The sequence below is a fragment of the Melanotaenia boesemani genome, chromosome 20 (genome assembly GCF_017639745.1).
Source record: "Melanotaenia boesemani isolate fMelBoe1 chromosome 20, fMelBoe1.pri, whole genome shotgun sequence".
NCBI classification, from domain to species: domain Eukaryota; kingdom Metazoa; phylum Chordata; class Actinopteri; order Atheriniformes; family Melanotaeniidae; genus Melanotaenia; species Melanotaenia boesemani.
This window is the reverse complement of record NC_055701.1, coordinates 1,605,031-1,620,522: the sequence shown is the minus strand read 5'-3', so window position 1 is coordinate 1,620,522 and position 15,492 is coordinate 1,605,031. Positions and strand designations below refer to the sequence as shown.

Sequence of the window (15,492 nt, the reverse complement as noted above, 5' to 3'; positions counted from 1 at the left end):
GAGAGTGTGTGCACGGCGCTCTGGCTTTGTGTGCTCGCAGGCAGGTCTACCTTTGTGTGTGTCTGCATGTGTGTGCGTGATAATGGATGAGCACAGCGCCACAAGGGGGAGTCGAGAGGTGGCGATTCAACACTCCATAAAACACACATCCAGGAGGAAGACGGAGGTGTGGACAAGGAGAGAGGAGAAAGGCTGGAAGGAGGTTAGGGAGGATCAGGAGGAGGAATCAGATGAAGACATGATGAATGAGAAGGAAGAGGAAGAGAAAAGCAAAGAAGAGAAGGAAGAGAAGGTAGAGAAGCAGAGATGCATAAGGTGAGGTGAAAGTTGTGAAAATTAAGACAAATAAGGACGAGAATCTTTCGACCAATGAAATGTTAATAAAAAATTATCACACAATTCTGTCATGTGACTTTTTTTTTTTTTTTGGTCAAATCTAAAAAAACATAGAACAAAAAACTGTAATGATAATGAGTCTAATTTTACATTTTCCTGACAGTTTGTTCATAATGTGGTTATTTTAATGTGTTTACTCATGTCCCCTTACTCATGATTTTCAAAGAAATTCTGTATAGTTAAGATAAATAAGAACAGGATAAAGTTAGTGTTGCTTATGGTTATTAAAGGGACATTTCCATTTACACCCACCATCCACGTTACCAGGACCACCTTCTAGTACCGGGTCCTCCTCTTCATCAGGTCCTTCTTCTAGTACCGGGTCGTCCTCTTCATCAGGTCCACCTTCTAGTACCGGGTCGTTCTCTTCATCAGGTCCACCTTCTAGTACCGGGTCGGACCTTTTTAATCCTGGTGTCATAGATGAAGCAGGTGGTGGAAACCGTCCTCAGAGGTTTTCTCCATATTAACATGACAGCATCACACAGTTGCTGCAGGTTTGTCGGCTGCATCCATGATGAGAATCTCCCGTTCCACCACATCCCAAAGCTGCTCTACTGGACTGAGATCTGGTGGCTGTGGAGGCCGTTGGAGTCCAGTGAACTCATCGTCATGTTCTAGAAAGCAGGTGGAGATGATCTGAGCTTTGTGACATGGTGCATTATCCTGCTGGAAGTAGCATCAGAAGATGCTCCACTGTGGTCATAAAGGGATGGACATGGTCAGCAACAATACTCAGCCTGAAGGGGAAGGAGATCCGTTGATCCAAGGCAGGATGGATCCATGTTTTCATGATGTTTCCAGCAGATTCTGAGCCGAGCATCTGAATGTGGAGCTGAAATGGAGACTCATCAGACCAGCAACGTTTCTCCATCTTCTATTGTCCAGTGTTGGTGAGTGTGTGTGAATTGTAGCCTCAGTTTCCTGTTCTTAGCTGGCAGGAGTGGCATCTACATGACTGCATGCTACCGTGTGATTGGCTGGTTAGATGTTAGTGTTACCAGGAAGTAGAACAGGTGAAGCTGATGAAGTTGACGCTAGGTGTGAGTGATATTTTCCATTTTGCAACAGCATATGCAAACGGTCTCAGCTAATGTAAAATCTTTTATTGGTAGTTTTAGGCCTAACATGTTGAAACTCTTTTTTTTTTTTTTTTTTTTTTTTTTTTTTTTTTAAATAAAAAAAAAAAACATAAAAAATAAAAAAAATAATAAAAAAAAAAACATGTTGAAACTCTAACATCCCTGATGAAGGAAAACTTAAAGTTAAATTTGCAGTCACATCACAATGCTAACCTCTGGATGAACACTGTTGGATTGATGGCCTGGTTTCTGCAGATCTTTTACAAGTTGATGTGAGTTGTCTTTGCTAACATCAGAGTCAACATAAGAGCAGGTTTAGAACATAATGATGTCATGCATCTGTACACCGTAGAAACTGGAATTCAGTGTTGCTGGCTGCATCGCTACCTGCAACGTAAAGACAGACACATGTCAGACAACTAATTCTGACCATGTTTACAATAAACATGTAAAGTAAGAAGTGGAAATCATCTGAATGAAGGAAGATCAGATCAAAATGTGCAGATCATGGTTAAAGGTATCTGTATCGGAACATTCAGACATCACGCTGAATCCTGGATGCTAACACCACTAGCACAAACAACAATAACAGTACATGAGGACACAGATACTAACAAGGTTTTCAACCATAACTCATAGGTCAAAGGTCATCTCAGCATCTACTGTCCAGTTTATTAATAAGATCTACCACCTTTCTGTGCTGCATTAATAGATTTCTTCTTCTTCTTCTTGATTTGGGCCGCAGTGTCTGTAAAATAACTCCTGAGGAGGCTTGTGTGTGTTCTACATTTCTGTGTCACGTAACCTAAAGAGTAACAGTACATTAATCATTTCTCACACCTGAAGATTCAAAAGGTGTTAATTTATTCTCCTTCAACTACTCTAAAACACTGAATACAACACCAGCACCTTGCAGATAATTGTATCTGCAGTCCACAGCTCTGCTGTTAGCACGTAGCATTAACACCCCCACCCGACCATCGCCCCCCTCAGGACATTCTGCAGCTCCCTGCCATTATCACCCCCCATCGCAGCGGATTAGGTGCCAACTAACCCTCCTTTAATTAACTCATGATTAGGTATTAATATCTGGCGCGGGTTCCAGGCTGCAGTTGTTGCCTTAATAAGTGGATTAGCGTTAGCCTCTCGCTGCTCTTCCTCTCTCTGGCTAAGATGTATCATCCTCCACTCCATTTCACCCTCCTTCCACATCCATCCCTCTTGGCTTCCTCTGGCAGCCGTTCAAAAACACCATTTCCCTGCTAACCAGTTTGTTCATGTGGTCAGACAGTGTATGCTCAGGAGGCTACAATGAATTACATGGAAGTTAATTCACCTTCACACAGCTGATGGGTGATGCTGGACTTTGGTTTGGATTTTATCTGAAGCGATCGCATGAAGTGGTCATGGCTACTTTTTCTCTTCTCTCATGTTACTTCACGTTTCCCATTAAAGAGTCAAACATCTATGACTTAAAAACCAGTTCTTTGGAAGAAGAGGGCCTTCCAGACAGACAGTATCTCCTCTGTACAGCAGAAATGGTACCAGATCCTGGAATACCACTTTCCAGGTTATGGAAGACCAGACAGAAAACCTAAAACCAGAAGCAGCATGGCCTCTCCCTGTTGAATCCAGGAGAGAAACACAAAAGCTGAGGTGGAAGCAGGAAGAGCCAGAGCTCAGTGTTCATCTCATATTCTCAGATTTATGCTTTAAATATCCTCAGCTGGTGTTAATGCTGCCCAGAATTCTGCAGAAACCATTACAAGGTGCTCGAACGTTCGTCCGTTATCTACAGCCATGTTTCACACCATCAGACCTGCTCTCGTTAATGAACTGCGTGTGGGTATGAACATCATATTCTGGACAGCTGTCTCGCTGAACCGTGATCCTCTACAGAAAACAACTGGGACAGATTTGCTCTGGATCTCAGGAGGAAGAGCAGTTGTCTTCCAACCGGAATGTCGGTGGATCGATTCTCTGACTTCATGCCTAAGTGTCCTTGGGCAAGACACTGAACCCCACGTTGCATCCAGATGTGTTTGTTGGGGTGTGTGTGTGTGAGTGTGTGTGAATGGGGGAATGTGGCATGCAGTGTAAAGTGCTTTGATTGGTCAAGCTGACTAGAAAAGGGCTTTATAAGTACAGCCCATTTACTATAAAAGAATGTCAGTTGCAGGTAATATGTCACAGCATGTGTCTATTTAATGTTTTGGTGGTACTGTTAATGCTAAAGTAGCTTTATTAATTTATTTGTTATGCATTATTCTTCATCCCTGGTATGGTAAGGTATAGTATGGTATGGTATGGTATGGTATGGTATGGTATGGTATGGTATGGTATATTATGGTATGGTATGGTATGATATGGTATGGTATGGTGTGGTATATTATGGTATGGTATGGTATGGTATGTATTTTGTATTACAAAACAATAACCCAAACGGCTCCGAGCTACCTTCACTCCTTAATCCAGAGCTACACTCCCTCTCGAAACTTACGCTCTACCAGCGAAAGACGCCTAGTGCTCCCACCACAACGTGGCGCAAAATCAGTAGCTAGACTCTTCTCCTCTGTTGTTCCCCGGTGGTGGAACGATCTACCAAACTCCGTCCGATCCGCAGAGTCCGTATCCACTTTTAAGACCAAGCTAAAGACTCAGTTGTTTAAGGAGCATTTCCACATTTAGCTTAACTAAATGAGTCAGAAAGATTTGTCCAGCTTTTTGGCTCAACCAAGTACTGAAGAAGCTGTGTGCACTTATGCCCAAGATGATATTGTGTGATGAAATCATGCACTTATGCCCAATTTAATATTATGTGATGAAATCATGCACTTATGACCTAGTTGATATTGTTTGATGAAATCGTGATCCTGTATTTAAATAAAATGACTAAAAAAAAAAAAAAAAAAAATTATATGCACTGCACTAGCACTACATGACAGCACCTGGGTCCAACTGGACTCAAAAGCGGTCTGACTATCACTTAATTATGACGTCCCATCTTGTTTGAATTCATGCTTGTGTTGTTCTTCCTCTCAAATGTAAGTCGCTTTGGATAAAAGCGTCTGCTAAATGACTGTAGAATAGAATAGAATAGAATAGAATGATATGGTATAGTATGGTATGTATGGTATGGCATGGTATGGTATACTATGGTATGGTATGGTATGGTATGGTATATTATTATATAAAATGGTATGGAATGGTATGGCATATTATGGTATGGTATGGTATATTATGGTATGGTATGGTATGACCCCAGAATTTATGACAGCGTTTCCTTGGTCCTTTTAACTTGCTTTTACCCTCTGTGTTGTGTGTGTGTTTGATGGGGAGTGGGCTTGCTGCTCTCTTGGGTTGGGGTTCTGGGGGATTTTACTCTCTGTAAAGCACCTTGAGTTGCTATTTTTATGTATAAAAGGTGCTATATAAATAAAGTTTGATTTGATTTGATTTGATTATGGAACGGTATGATATATTACGGTCTGGTATGGTATGGTATGGTATGGTATGGTATGGTATGGTATGGTATAGAATGGTATAGAATGATATGGTATGGTATGGTATGGTATGGTATGGTATGGTATGGTATGGTATGGAATGATATGGTATGGTATGGTATGGTATGGTGTGGTATATTATAGTATGGAATGATATGGTATGGTATGGTATGGTATGGTATGGCATGGTATATTATGGTATGGTATGGTATGGTATGGCATATTATGGTATATTATGGGATGGCATGGCATGCTATGGTATATTATGCTATGGTATTGTATAGTATGGTACATTATGGTATGGTATGGTTTGGTATAGTATGGTATGGTATGGTATGGTATATTATTGTATGGTATGGTATATTGTGGTATAGGATGTTATGGCATGGCATGGTATGGTATGGTATGGTATTTTATGGTATGGTATGGTATGGTATGGTATGGTATGGTATGGTATGAAATATTATAGTATGTATGGTATGGTATGGTATGGTATGGTATGGTATGGTATGGTATGGTATGGTATGGTATACTATGGTATGGTATGGTGTGTAATGGAATGGTATGGTATGGTTTGGTATAGTATGGTATATTATGGTATATTATAATATGGTATATTATGGTGTGGTATGGTATGGTATGGTATGGTATATTATGGTATGGTATAGTATATTATGGTATGGTATGGTATATTATGGTATGGTATGGTATATTATAGTATAGGATGTTATGTTATGGCATGGCATGGTATGGTATGGGGTATGGTATGGTGTGGTATGGTATGGTATGGTATGCATGGTATGGTATTGTATGTATGGTACGGTATGGTATGGTATGGTATGGTGTGGTATGGTATGGTATGGTATGGTATGGTATGTATGGTATGGTATTGTATGTATGGTACGGTATGGTATGGTGTGGTATGGCATATTATGGTATATTATGTTATGGCATGGTATGGTATGGTATATTATGCTATGGGATGGTATAGTATGGTACATTATGGTATGGTATGGTATAGTATGATATGGTATGGTATATTATGGTATTGTGTGGAATAAAATGGTATGGTTTGGTATAGTATGGTATATTATGGTATATTTTAATATGGTATATTATGGTATGGTGTGGTATGGTATGGTATGGTATATCATGGTAGGTATAGTATAGTATATTATGGTATGGTATAATATGGTAGGTATAGTATGGTATATTATGGTATGGTATGGTATGATATAGTATGGTATAGTATGGTATGGTAATGGCATGGTATCACGGCCCCTTCTTTGTGGCCGTGTTCTGTAATTATGTGTGTGTGCAGGTGAAGCTGGAGTGTACCTGGCTGTGAGTGTCAAGGGCCCGACGCACTGCTCGTAAAAAAGACCTGCCTATGGCCAGCCTGGGGGCGCGCTTACCGCTCCCAGGCCGCACCTGCGCCGGCTGCACCTTGTTGTTTGCTTTGCTTTTAGTTTAGTTTTACACCATACAACACTGCACTCATTATACCCTTTCACACAACCATGCACGCACCTACACTTCTGATTTTGCAGACAGCCACACTTCATGGTTATCTTATTTTGCCTTAGTTTTGGTTCATCTTTCGTTAATAAGTTATCATAATTGGCCTTATCTGTTGTTTGGAGTGATTTTATTATAGCCGTGAGCCGGGTTATGATACATGGCATGGTATTGTATGGTCTGGTATGTTATGTTATGGTATGGTATATTATGGTATGGTATGATATGGTATGGTATGGTGAGGAACAGTATGGTATGGTATGGTATATTATGGTATGGTATGGCATGGTATGGTATGGTATATTATGCTATGGTATGGTATATTATGGTATGCTATGGTGTGGAATGGAATGGAATGGAATGGTATGGTATGGTATGGTATGGTGTAGTATGGTATATTATAATACGGTATATTATGGTATGTTTACAGCCATGCAGACTTCTGGCATTCTGTCAGTTTGTTGAGGTAATCTGTAGAAATTTCACCCCATGCTTCCTGAAGGACCTCCCACAAGTTGGACTGGCTTGATGGACACTTCTTACACACCGTGCAATCAAGCTGTTCCCACATCAGCTCAGTAGGGTTGAGATCTGGTGACTGTGCCGGGCACTCCATTATAGACAGAATACCAGCTGACTGCTTCTTCCCTAAATAGTTCTTGCATAGTTTAGAGCTATGCTTTGGGTCATTGTCTTGTTGTAGGACAAAACTGGCTCCAGTCAAGTTCTGTCCACAGGGTATGGCATGGTGTTTCAAAATGGAGTGATAGCTGTCCTTATTCAACATCCCATTTACCCTGTACAAATCTCCCACTTCACCAGCACAAAGCCATCCCCAGGCCACCATGTTTCCTCCACCATGCTTGACAGATGACGTCAAGCACTGCTCCAGTATCTTTTCATTTGTTCTGCGTCTCACAAATGTTCTTCTTTGTGATCCAAACAACTCAAACTTAGATTAATCTTTCCACACTTTTTCCAGTCTGTCCAGTGGCTGTGTTGTTTTGCCCATCTTAATCTTTTCCTTTTGTTGGCTAGTCTCAGATATGGCTTTTTCTTTGCTCCTCTGCCTAGAAGGCCAGCATCCTGGAGTTGCCTCTTCGCTGTTGGTGTTGAGACTGGTGTTCTGCGAGTATTTAATTTAATTTAATGAAGCTGCCAGTTGAGGACCTGTGAGGCGTCCGTTTCTCAAACTAGAGAGTCTGATGTGCTTGTCCTCTTGCTCAGTTGTGCACCCGGCCTCCCACTTCTCCTCCTAATGTGGTTAGAACCATTTGGTGCTGTTCTTTGAAGGGAGTAGTACACACCATTGTAGGAGATCTTCAGTTTCTTGTCTATTTCTCTCATGGAATAGCCTTCATTTCTCAGAACAAGAATAGACTGACGAGTTTCGGTAGAAAGTTAGAAAGAACTAGCCAAAGGAAGACCAATTTTATTGCTTCTTTAATCAGTACAACAGTTTTCAGCTGTTCTAACCTGATTGCACAAAGCTTTTCAAATGAACAATTAGCCTTTTAACATGATAAACTTGGATTAGCGAACAGAATATGCCACTGGAACACAGGAGTGATGGTTGCTGACAATGGGTCTCTGTACACCTATGTAGATATTCCAATAAAAAAAACAGCTGTTTCCAGCAATAACAGTCATTTACCACATTAACAATGTCTACGCTGTATTTCTGGTTAATTTCATGTTATATTAATTGAAGAAAATGCTGCTTTTTATTGAAAAAAAAAACATATCTAAGCAACACCAAACTTTTGAATGGTAGTATAGATAGATAGATAGATAGATAGATAGATAGATAGATAGATAGATAGATAGATAGATAGATAGATAGATAGATAGATAGATTCATGTATATATATGCACATGTATATCATTTCAGACACACCACAAAGCAGTTATGCTTGGGGCACCCAGCTGGCTAGCAGCGGCCCTGCTCCTGACCAGTGAGCAGAATGTACTGAAGGTGTGCAGGTACGTCGTTCAGGTGTTTTGCCGCAGTGCATAGTGCCTCTCCGCTGCAACAATCACCCAGAGAAAAGCATTTCTGCTGAAAAGGATCACCAACCACCTGAGGCAACATTTCACCAATGCTAAACTTCTTCAGAAACAGGCACATAAAAAACAGTTAAATATTTAGCAGGTGTTAATAAGGATTTACAGCAGAAAGAAATACATTTTCCAGCATATTAAATCCAGCCACCTGCATCACTTAGCAGGTCCAAAGAGCAGCTTTCAGGGAGCACTCTCCAATTTAATGAGAGTATGTCAGCAAAAGGCTCTGCCAGCCGGCATCAGAGCCGACCACAACAAAGTCGCTGTGTTTGTTCAAGTATTTACAGCTGGCCGGCACCGGCCGAGAAAACTCTTTGTATGCGACCTTCAAGGTTTAAATGAATGAAATGTGGAAAGAATGAAGACGTGATCACAGAAAACTGGAGCCACTCTGCTTTAATGCTGCGTTCTCACCTTTTCTTAAAGGGGTGATCACAGCTGGTCGTGATTACTTCACATCTCTGGAAAACATGAAAAATGGCGTCCAACACGGGTGCACACTCTGACCCCATCAAAGGACGAAGAACATCATGCATTCGATCTGTATGTGCACATCTTTTAGATGTAATAATCCCTCATGGAGCTGTGGAGGTTTCCGGATAATTCCCAGCATCTGTCCAGCTGTCAGCAACTGCATGACAAAGAAAGAATCATGAATGAAGGGAGCTGAGATCCCAACTCTGTTCCTGACATCGATGGTCAGAGGTCTGTTCAGTGCTGCAGGTTGGAGAGTTTAAATTGTGGTGAATAAATCTACATGTAGGTGTGATGGTTAGCGCTGCGGTAAGCACGGCCTGAAGAAGGAAGGTTGCTGGTTCGAGCCTCGGCTGGGTGGGTTGAACAGTGGCCTTTTTGCGTTTGGAGTTTGCATGTTCTTCCCGGGTATGCGTGGGTCCTCTTCTGGTACTCTGGCTTCCTCCCACCATCCAAAGACATGATGGTAGGTTAACGGGTCACTCTGAAAGACTGAGTGCTTGTTTGTTCCTCCATGTTGACCCTGTGATGGACTGCCGACCTGTCCAGGTGCACCTGCCTCTCACCTGCCTCTCACCTGCTACTTACTGGGATAAACTCCAGGACTACATTAGACCTATTTGTTGCTGCTGATCAAATCATGCTAAAATCATGTTAACACATCAGGGACAAATCTGGTCATACTGAAACCGCCTCTTAGGTTGTCTTGCTATAAGATATTCCCACAACTCATGCTGCATAAAAGTGTTTTACAGTCTAAGTCTAAACTGAGTAAATTAGTACATGACAGTCACACAAAAACAAGTTAAAAATACAAGAACTAATAATTAAAACAAGACTAAAAACAAATAAATGTTAACTTCCATAAAAGTTTGTCTTCAGTGGATAAAAGGATCCAGTGCTTGTTCAGATTGTTCCAGAGCCTGAGAGCTGCAGAACAGTCTGCAAGAAGACTCTGAGGTCAGTTCAAGCTGCGTTCAGACAAGCCCTAAAAGCCAAAAACCCACCCTCCCTGCAGGATCTGACAGAAACATCCACCTTGGATTTTAAGATCCTCCAAGATTAATCGAGCCCCACAGGTCAAGTGGAGCCAGTCCAGAGGCGAGCGACATATTCCAGTGTTTTAGGTCAGTCTGTGGTCTCGTTCCCAGCTAGGGTCAGGGTCAGGGTCAGGGTTAGGGTTAGGGTTAGGCCTTGAAAAACAGGAATCAGCTCCTCCCATTTGCTTCACAATAAAACTGAAATCATGGTGGTTAGAAAATGAGGCCATTCCTCATTTCTCATAATTATTATTATTTTTATTAGTATACTTTTTTAGGATGAATTGCACATTATCAGTTATTTTACTTCTACTTATATGTGCGTAGTTTTTATTGCCCGACTGCTTTGTGCTGTGATTTGTTGAGTCAAAGGGACCAGAGATGAAGCTTAACTTTACTAAATCCAGCACATTATGCAGAATGCGTGATTATGTGCATTGTCTCTTTAAAATAAATAAATAAATCCAATCTTCAGATTTTAGTTTTGTCCTTGGAGTGGGAAGATCTTCTGAGAACCGGACCTCGTGGTTCTTCATTAATAAGCAGCAGCTCAGAAAGATTAGAAGGAGCTCGGCTACGAAGAGACGTAAAAACTTTAAACAGGATCCTGTAAGTAACACGAAGCCAGTGAAGAGATGTCGACACTGGGTCACACGTTCCTTCCATTTAATACCAGTCAGCAGACGAGCGGCCAACTGGACACGATGAACAGAGGACTGGTCCAAACCACAGAGCTGCAGCTAATAGCCGATGGTTAACACATTCAAAGACATTAGCTTTACCTTGTGTAGCTTTCTGAGGTGGAAAAAGCTGGACGCACCTGTCTGCAGAGTTTAACCATCCGGAAGCCCTCAGAGGTCTCCTGACGATAAGAAGATAGGGGCCCGGAGCCGCTGTCAACATCTGGAATAACAAAGCTGCCAAAACTGTTCTTTTCATTTTACAAAGTTTTAAAAGTTTTAAAAAGATATCCACTGTTGACTGTCGTCAAGGCAACACAGTCTGTCCCTGAGTTTAGAGGTGAATAAATCTGCAAAGCAGGAAAAGATGTTTTATTTTGAAAAGATGGACCCCGGGGTCTCCGTGTGAGACGCTGAGTTATGTTTTAGCTCTTTTTTTACAGCAGCCATTGTATCTGTGTGTTCCTTCACATGTCATCAGTCACCGCGGCGTCATCTTCATCATCTCTCACCGAGGACAGAATCTTCCTCCTCCTCTGTTCCTGCACGTGTTGGATTATTACGGCTCTATCTACAGCTCATACCTCCCCATTCAGATTCTTCTCTCTCTTCCTCTCTTTCTTGCATAAATGCCAGCTCCCCCACCTGAAAGCCTTTTGCGCTGATTTACGAGCAGGTTTGCACCATTCACATTATAAATCTCTCACCCCGCTGACACGCCTCTGCTGGTGTTCGTCCACCATTTTTTATTTTGTCTGTTTGTTACAGAGTGCTGTGCTTTGGACCCGGGCCAAGGAAATGCACTTTGGGATTATCGAGAGGTTTAACAGGAATGAGGTGTGAATTACAATCTTGCAGCTTTAACCCTGCTGCCAGCCTCTGCAGACCTTCAGCCTCATCTTCATCAGACCTCGCCAATGATTCCTCACCTCAGAAGCAGCCGGATACTCAAGGAAGAAGGAATTTTTCATTTTTAAAGTTCTAAAATTTACTGGTGTATATGGCAGTTTTACTTTGAATTCGTAGGAATTTGCTAGTGCACGTTGGACCTGCTTTTCTTGGTTTAGATTTAATGTAAACAGGAAAAAATACCTTAAAAGAAAGTAAAGATTAAACTGCTGCTTACAAAGAAAAAAAACTGTGGAAAGAGCTGAGAACTCCTTCTCAACCAAATGATGCATTCACTGACCAAGAAGAACCCAGGTTTCCGTTATTCAACTTTAACAAATTTAATTAAAAATAATAAATCAAATAAACGGCACAAAGGGCCGGATTTCAGGAGTCAGAAAATCTGGGAAAATCCTTCATCCCTGACATTTTCAGTTTTATTCTTTTTATGAGCTGATCACATTAAAATAAGGTCAATATTCTTTATTTATATCCTTTGTTCATTTGTTCAGATGCTAAAGGAATTTTTAATGTGCATTTGTTGATATTAATGAAGCAAAACTTATAGGAGAATTAATTTCCAATATTTTATGTCTGAGTTACAGTGAATGAGCGTGAGACCAGTTGGACTGAACCACTGAGAAAATTAGGAGGGGATCAAACTGTGTAAAAATAACCTTCAAAACACATTTTTAGAAGTAAATAAAACACACTTTATGTGTTGTAGGTCGATGATGGAGATGATGGAATAACAACAAGAAGGCCAACAAGAACTGGTTGAAAAAGACGACCCGGTACTAGAAGGACCCGATAAAGAGGACGACCCGGTACTAGAAGATGGTCCTGATGAAGAGGACGACCCGGTACCAGAAGGTGGTCCTGATGAAGAGGACGACCCGGTACCAGAAGGTGGTACTGTTGAAAAAGACGACCCGGTACTAGAAGGACCCGATGAAGAGGACGACCCGGTACTAGAAGATGGTCCTGATGTAGAAGACGGCCTGTTACTAGAAGATGGTCCTGATGAAGAGGATGACCCGGTACTAGAAGATGGTCCTGATGAAGAGGACGACCCGGTACTAGAAGGTGGACCTGATGAAGAGGACGACCCGGTACTAGAAGGCAGTCCTGATGAAGAGGACGACCCGGTACTAGAAGGTGGACCTGATGAAGAGGACGACCCGATACTAGAAGGCGGTCCTGATGAAGAGGACGACCCGGTACTAGAAGGAGGACCTGATGAAGAGGACGACCCGGTACCAGAAGGTGGTCCTGATGAAGAGGACGACCCGGTACTAGAAGATGGTACTGATGAAGAGGATGACCCGATACCAGAAGGCGGTCCTGATGAAGAGGATGACCCGGTACCAGAAGGTGGTCCTGATGAAGAGGACGACCCGGTACTAGAAGATGGTCCTGATGAAGAGGACGACCGGATACTAGAAGGCGGTCCTGATGAAGAGGACGACCTGGTAGTACAAGGACCTGATGAAGAGGACGGCCTGGCACTAGAAGGTGGACCTGATGAAGAGGATGGCCTGGTACTAGAAGGTGGACCCGATGAAGAGGACAACCCGATACTAGAAGGTGGTCCTGATGAAGAGGACAACCCGGTACTAGAAGATGGTCCTGATGAAGAGGACGACCCGGTACCAGAAGGTGGTACTGTTGAAAAAGTCGACCCGGTACTAGAAGGACCCGATGAAGAGGACGGCCTGGTACTAGAAGGTGGACCTGATGAAGAGGACGGCCTGGTACTAGAAGGTGGACCCGATGAAGAGGACGGCCTGGTACTAGAAGGTGGACCCGATGAAGAGGACAACCCGATACTAGAAGGCGGTCCTGATGAAGAGGACGACCTGGTAGTAGAAGGACCTGATGAAGAGGACGGCCTGGTACTAGAAGGTGGACCTGATGAAGAGGACGGCCTGGTACTAGAAGGTGGACCCGATGAAGAGGACAACCCGATACTAGAAGGTGGTCCTGATGAAGAGGACGACCCGGTACCAGAAGGTGGTCCTGATGAAGAGGACGACCCGGTACTAGAAGGTGGTCCTGATGAAGAAGACAGCCTGGTACTAGAAGGTGGTCCTGATGAAGAGGACGACCCGGTACTAGAAGATGGTCCTGATGAAGAGGGCGACCGGGTACTAGAAGATGGTCCTGATGAAGAGGACGACCCGATACTAGAAGGCGGTCCTGATGAAGAGGACAACCTGGTAGCAGAAGGACCTGATGAAGAGGACGGCCTGGTACTAGAAGGTGGACCTGATGAAGAGGACAACCCAGTACTAGAAGGTGGACCTGATGAAGAGGACAGCCTGGTACTAGAAGGTGGACCCGATGAAGAGGACAACCCGATACTAGAAGATGGTCCTGATGAAGAGGACGACCCGGTAGCAGAAGGTGGTCCTGATGAAGAGGACGACCCGGTACCAGAAGGTGGTACTGTTGAAAAAGACGACCCGGAACTAAAAGGACCCGATAAAGAGGACGACCCAGTACTAGAAGATGGTCCTGATGTAGAAGACGACCCGGTACTAGAAGGTAGTCCTGATGAAGAGGACGACCCGGTACTAGAAGATGGTCCTGATGAAGAGGACGACCCGGTACCAGAAGGTGGTCCTGATGAAGAGGACGACCCGGTACTAGAAGATGGTACTGATGAAGAGGATGACCCGATACCAGAAGGCGGTCCTGATGAAGAGGATGACCCGGTACCAGAAGGTGGTCCTGATGAAGAGGACGACCCGGTACTAGAAGATGGTCCTGATGAAGAGGACGACCGGATACTAGAAGGCGGTCCTGATGAAGAGGACGACCTGGTAGTACAAGGACCTGATGAAGAGGACGGCCTGGCACTAGAAGGTGGACCTGATGAAGAGGTTGGCCTGGTACTAGAAGGTGGACCCGATGAAGAGGACAACCCGATACTAGAAGGTGGTCCTGATGAAGAGGACGACCCGGTACTAGAAGATGGTCCTGATGAAGAGGACGACCCGGTACCAGAAGGTGGTACTGTTGAAAAAGTCGACCCGGTACTAGAAGGACCCGATGAAGAGGACGGCCTGGTACTAGAAGGTGGACCTGATGAAGAGGACGGCCTGGTACTAGAAGGTGGTCCTGATGAAGAGGACGACCCGGTACCAGAAGGTGGTCCTGATGAAGGGGACGACCCGGTACCAGAAGGTGGTACTGTTGAAAAAGACGACCCGGTACTAGAAGGACCCGATGAAGAGGACGACCCGGTACTAGAAGATGGTCCTGATGTAGAAGACGGCCTGTTACTAGAAGATGGTCCTGATGAAGAGGATGACCCGGTACTAGAAGATGGTCCTGATGAAGAGGACGACCCGGTACTAGAAGGTGGACCTGATGAAGAGGACGACCCGGTACTAGAAGATAGACCTGATGAAGAGGACGACCCGGTACTAGAAGGTGGACCTGATGAAGAGGACGACCCGATACTAGAAGGCGGTCCTGATGAAGAGGACGACCCGGTACTAGAAGGAGGACCTGATGAAGAGGACGACCCGGTGCAAGAAGGTGGTCCTGATGAAGAGGACGACCCGGTACTAGAAGATGGTACTGATGAAGAGGATGACCCGATACTAGAAGGCGGTCCTGATGAAGAGGATGACCCGGTACCAGAAGGTGGTCCTGATGAAGAGGACGACCCGGTACTAGAAGATGGTCCTGATGAAGAGGACGACCGGATACTAGAAGGCGGTCCTGATGAAGAGGACGACCTGGTAGTACAAGGACCTGATGAAGAGGACGGCCTGGCACTAGAAGGTGGACCTGATGAAGAGGATGGCCTGGTACTAGAAGGTGGACCCGATGAAGA

The 15,492-nt window shown here is 43.6% G+C and overlaps 1 long non-coding RNA gene across 1 annotated transcript; it reads left to right on the top strand.

Annotated features, from left to right (window-relative positions):
- Positions 1–1,648: 1,648 nt before the first annotated feature.
- On the top strand, positions 1,649–12,053 carry LOC121631660. The gene is made up of 4 exons (XR_006008771.1): positions 1,649–1,750; positions 10,553–10,686; positions 11,239–11,433; positions 11,526–12,053. It is a non-coding gene; the product is annotated as an uncharacterized LOC121631660 (long non-coding RNA).
- Positions 12,054–15,492: the final 3,439 nt, after the last annotated feature.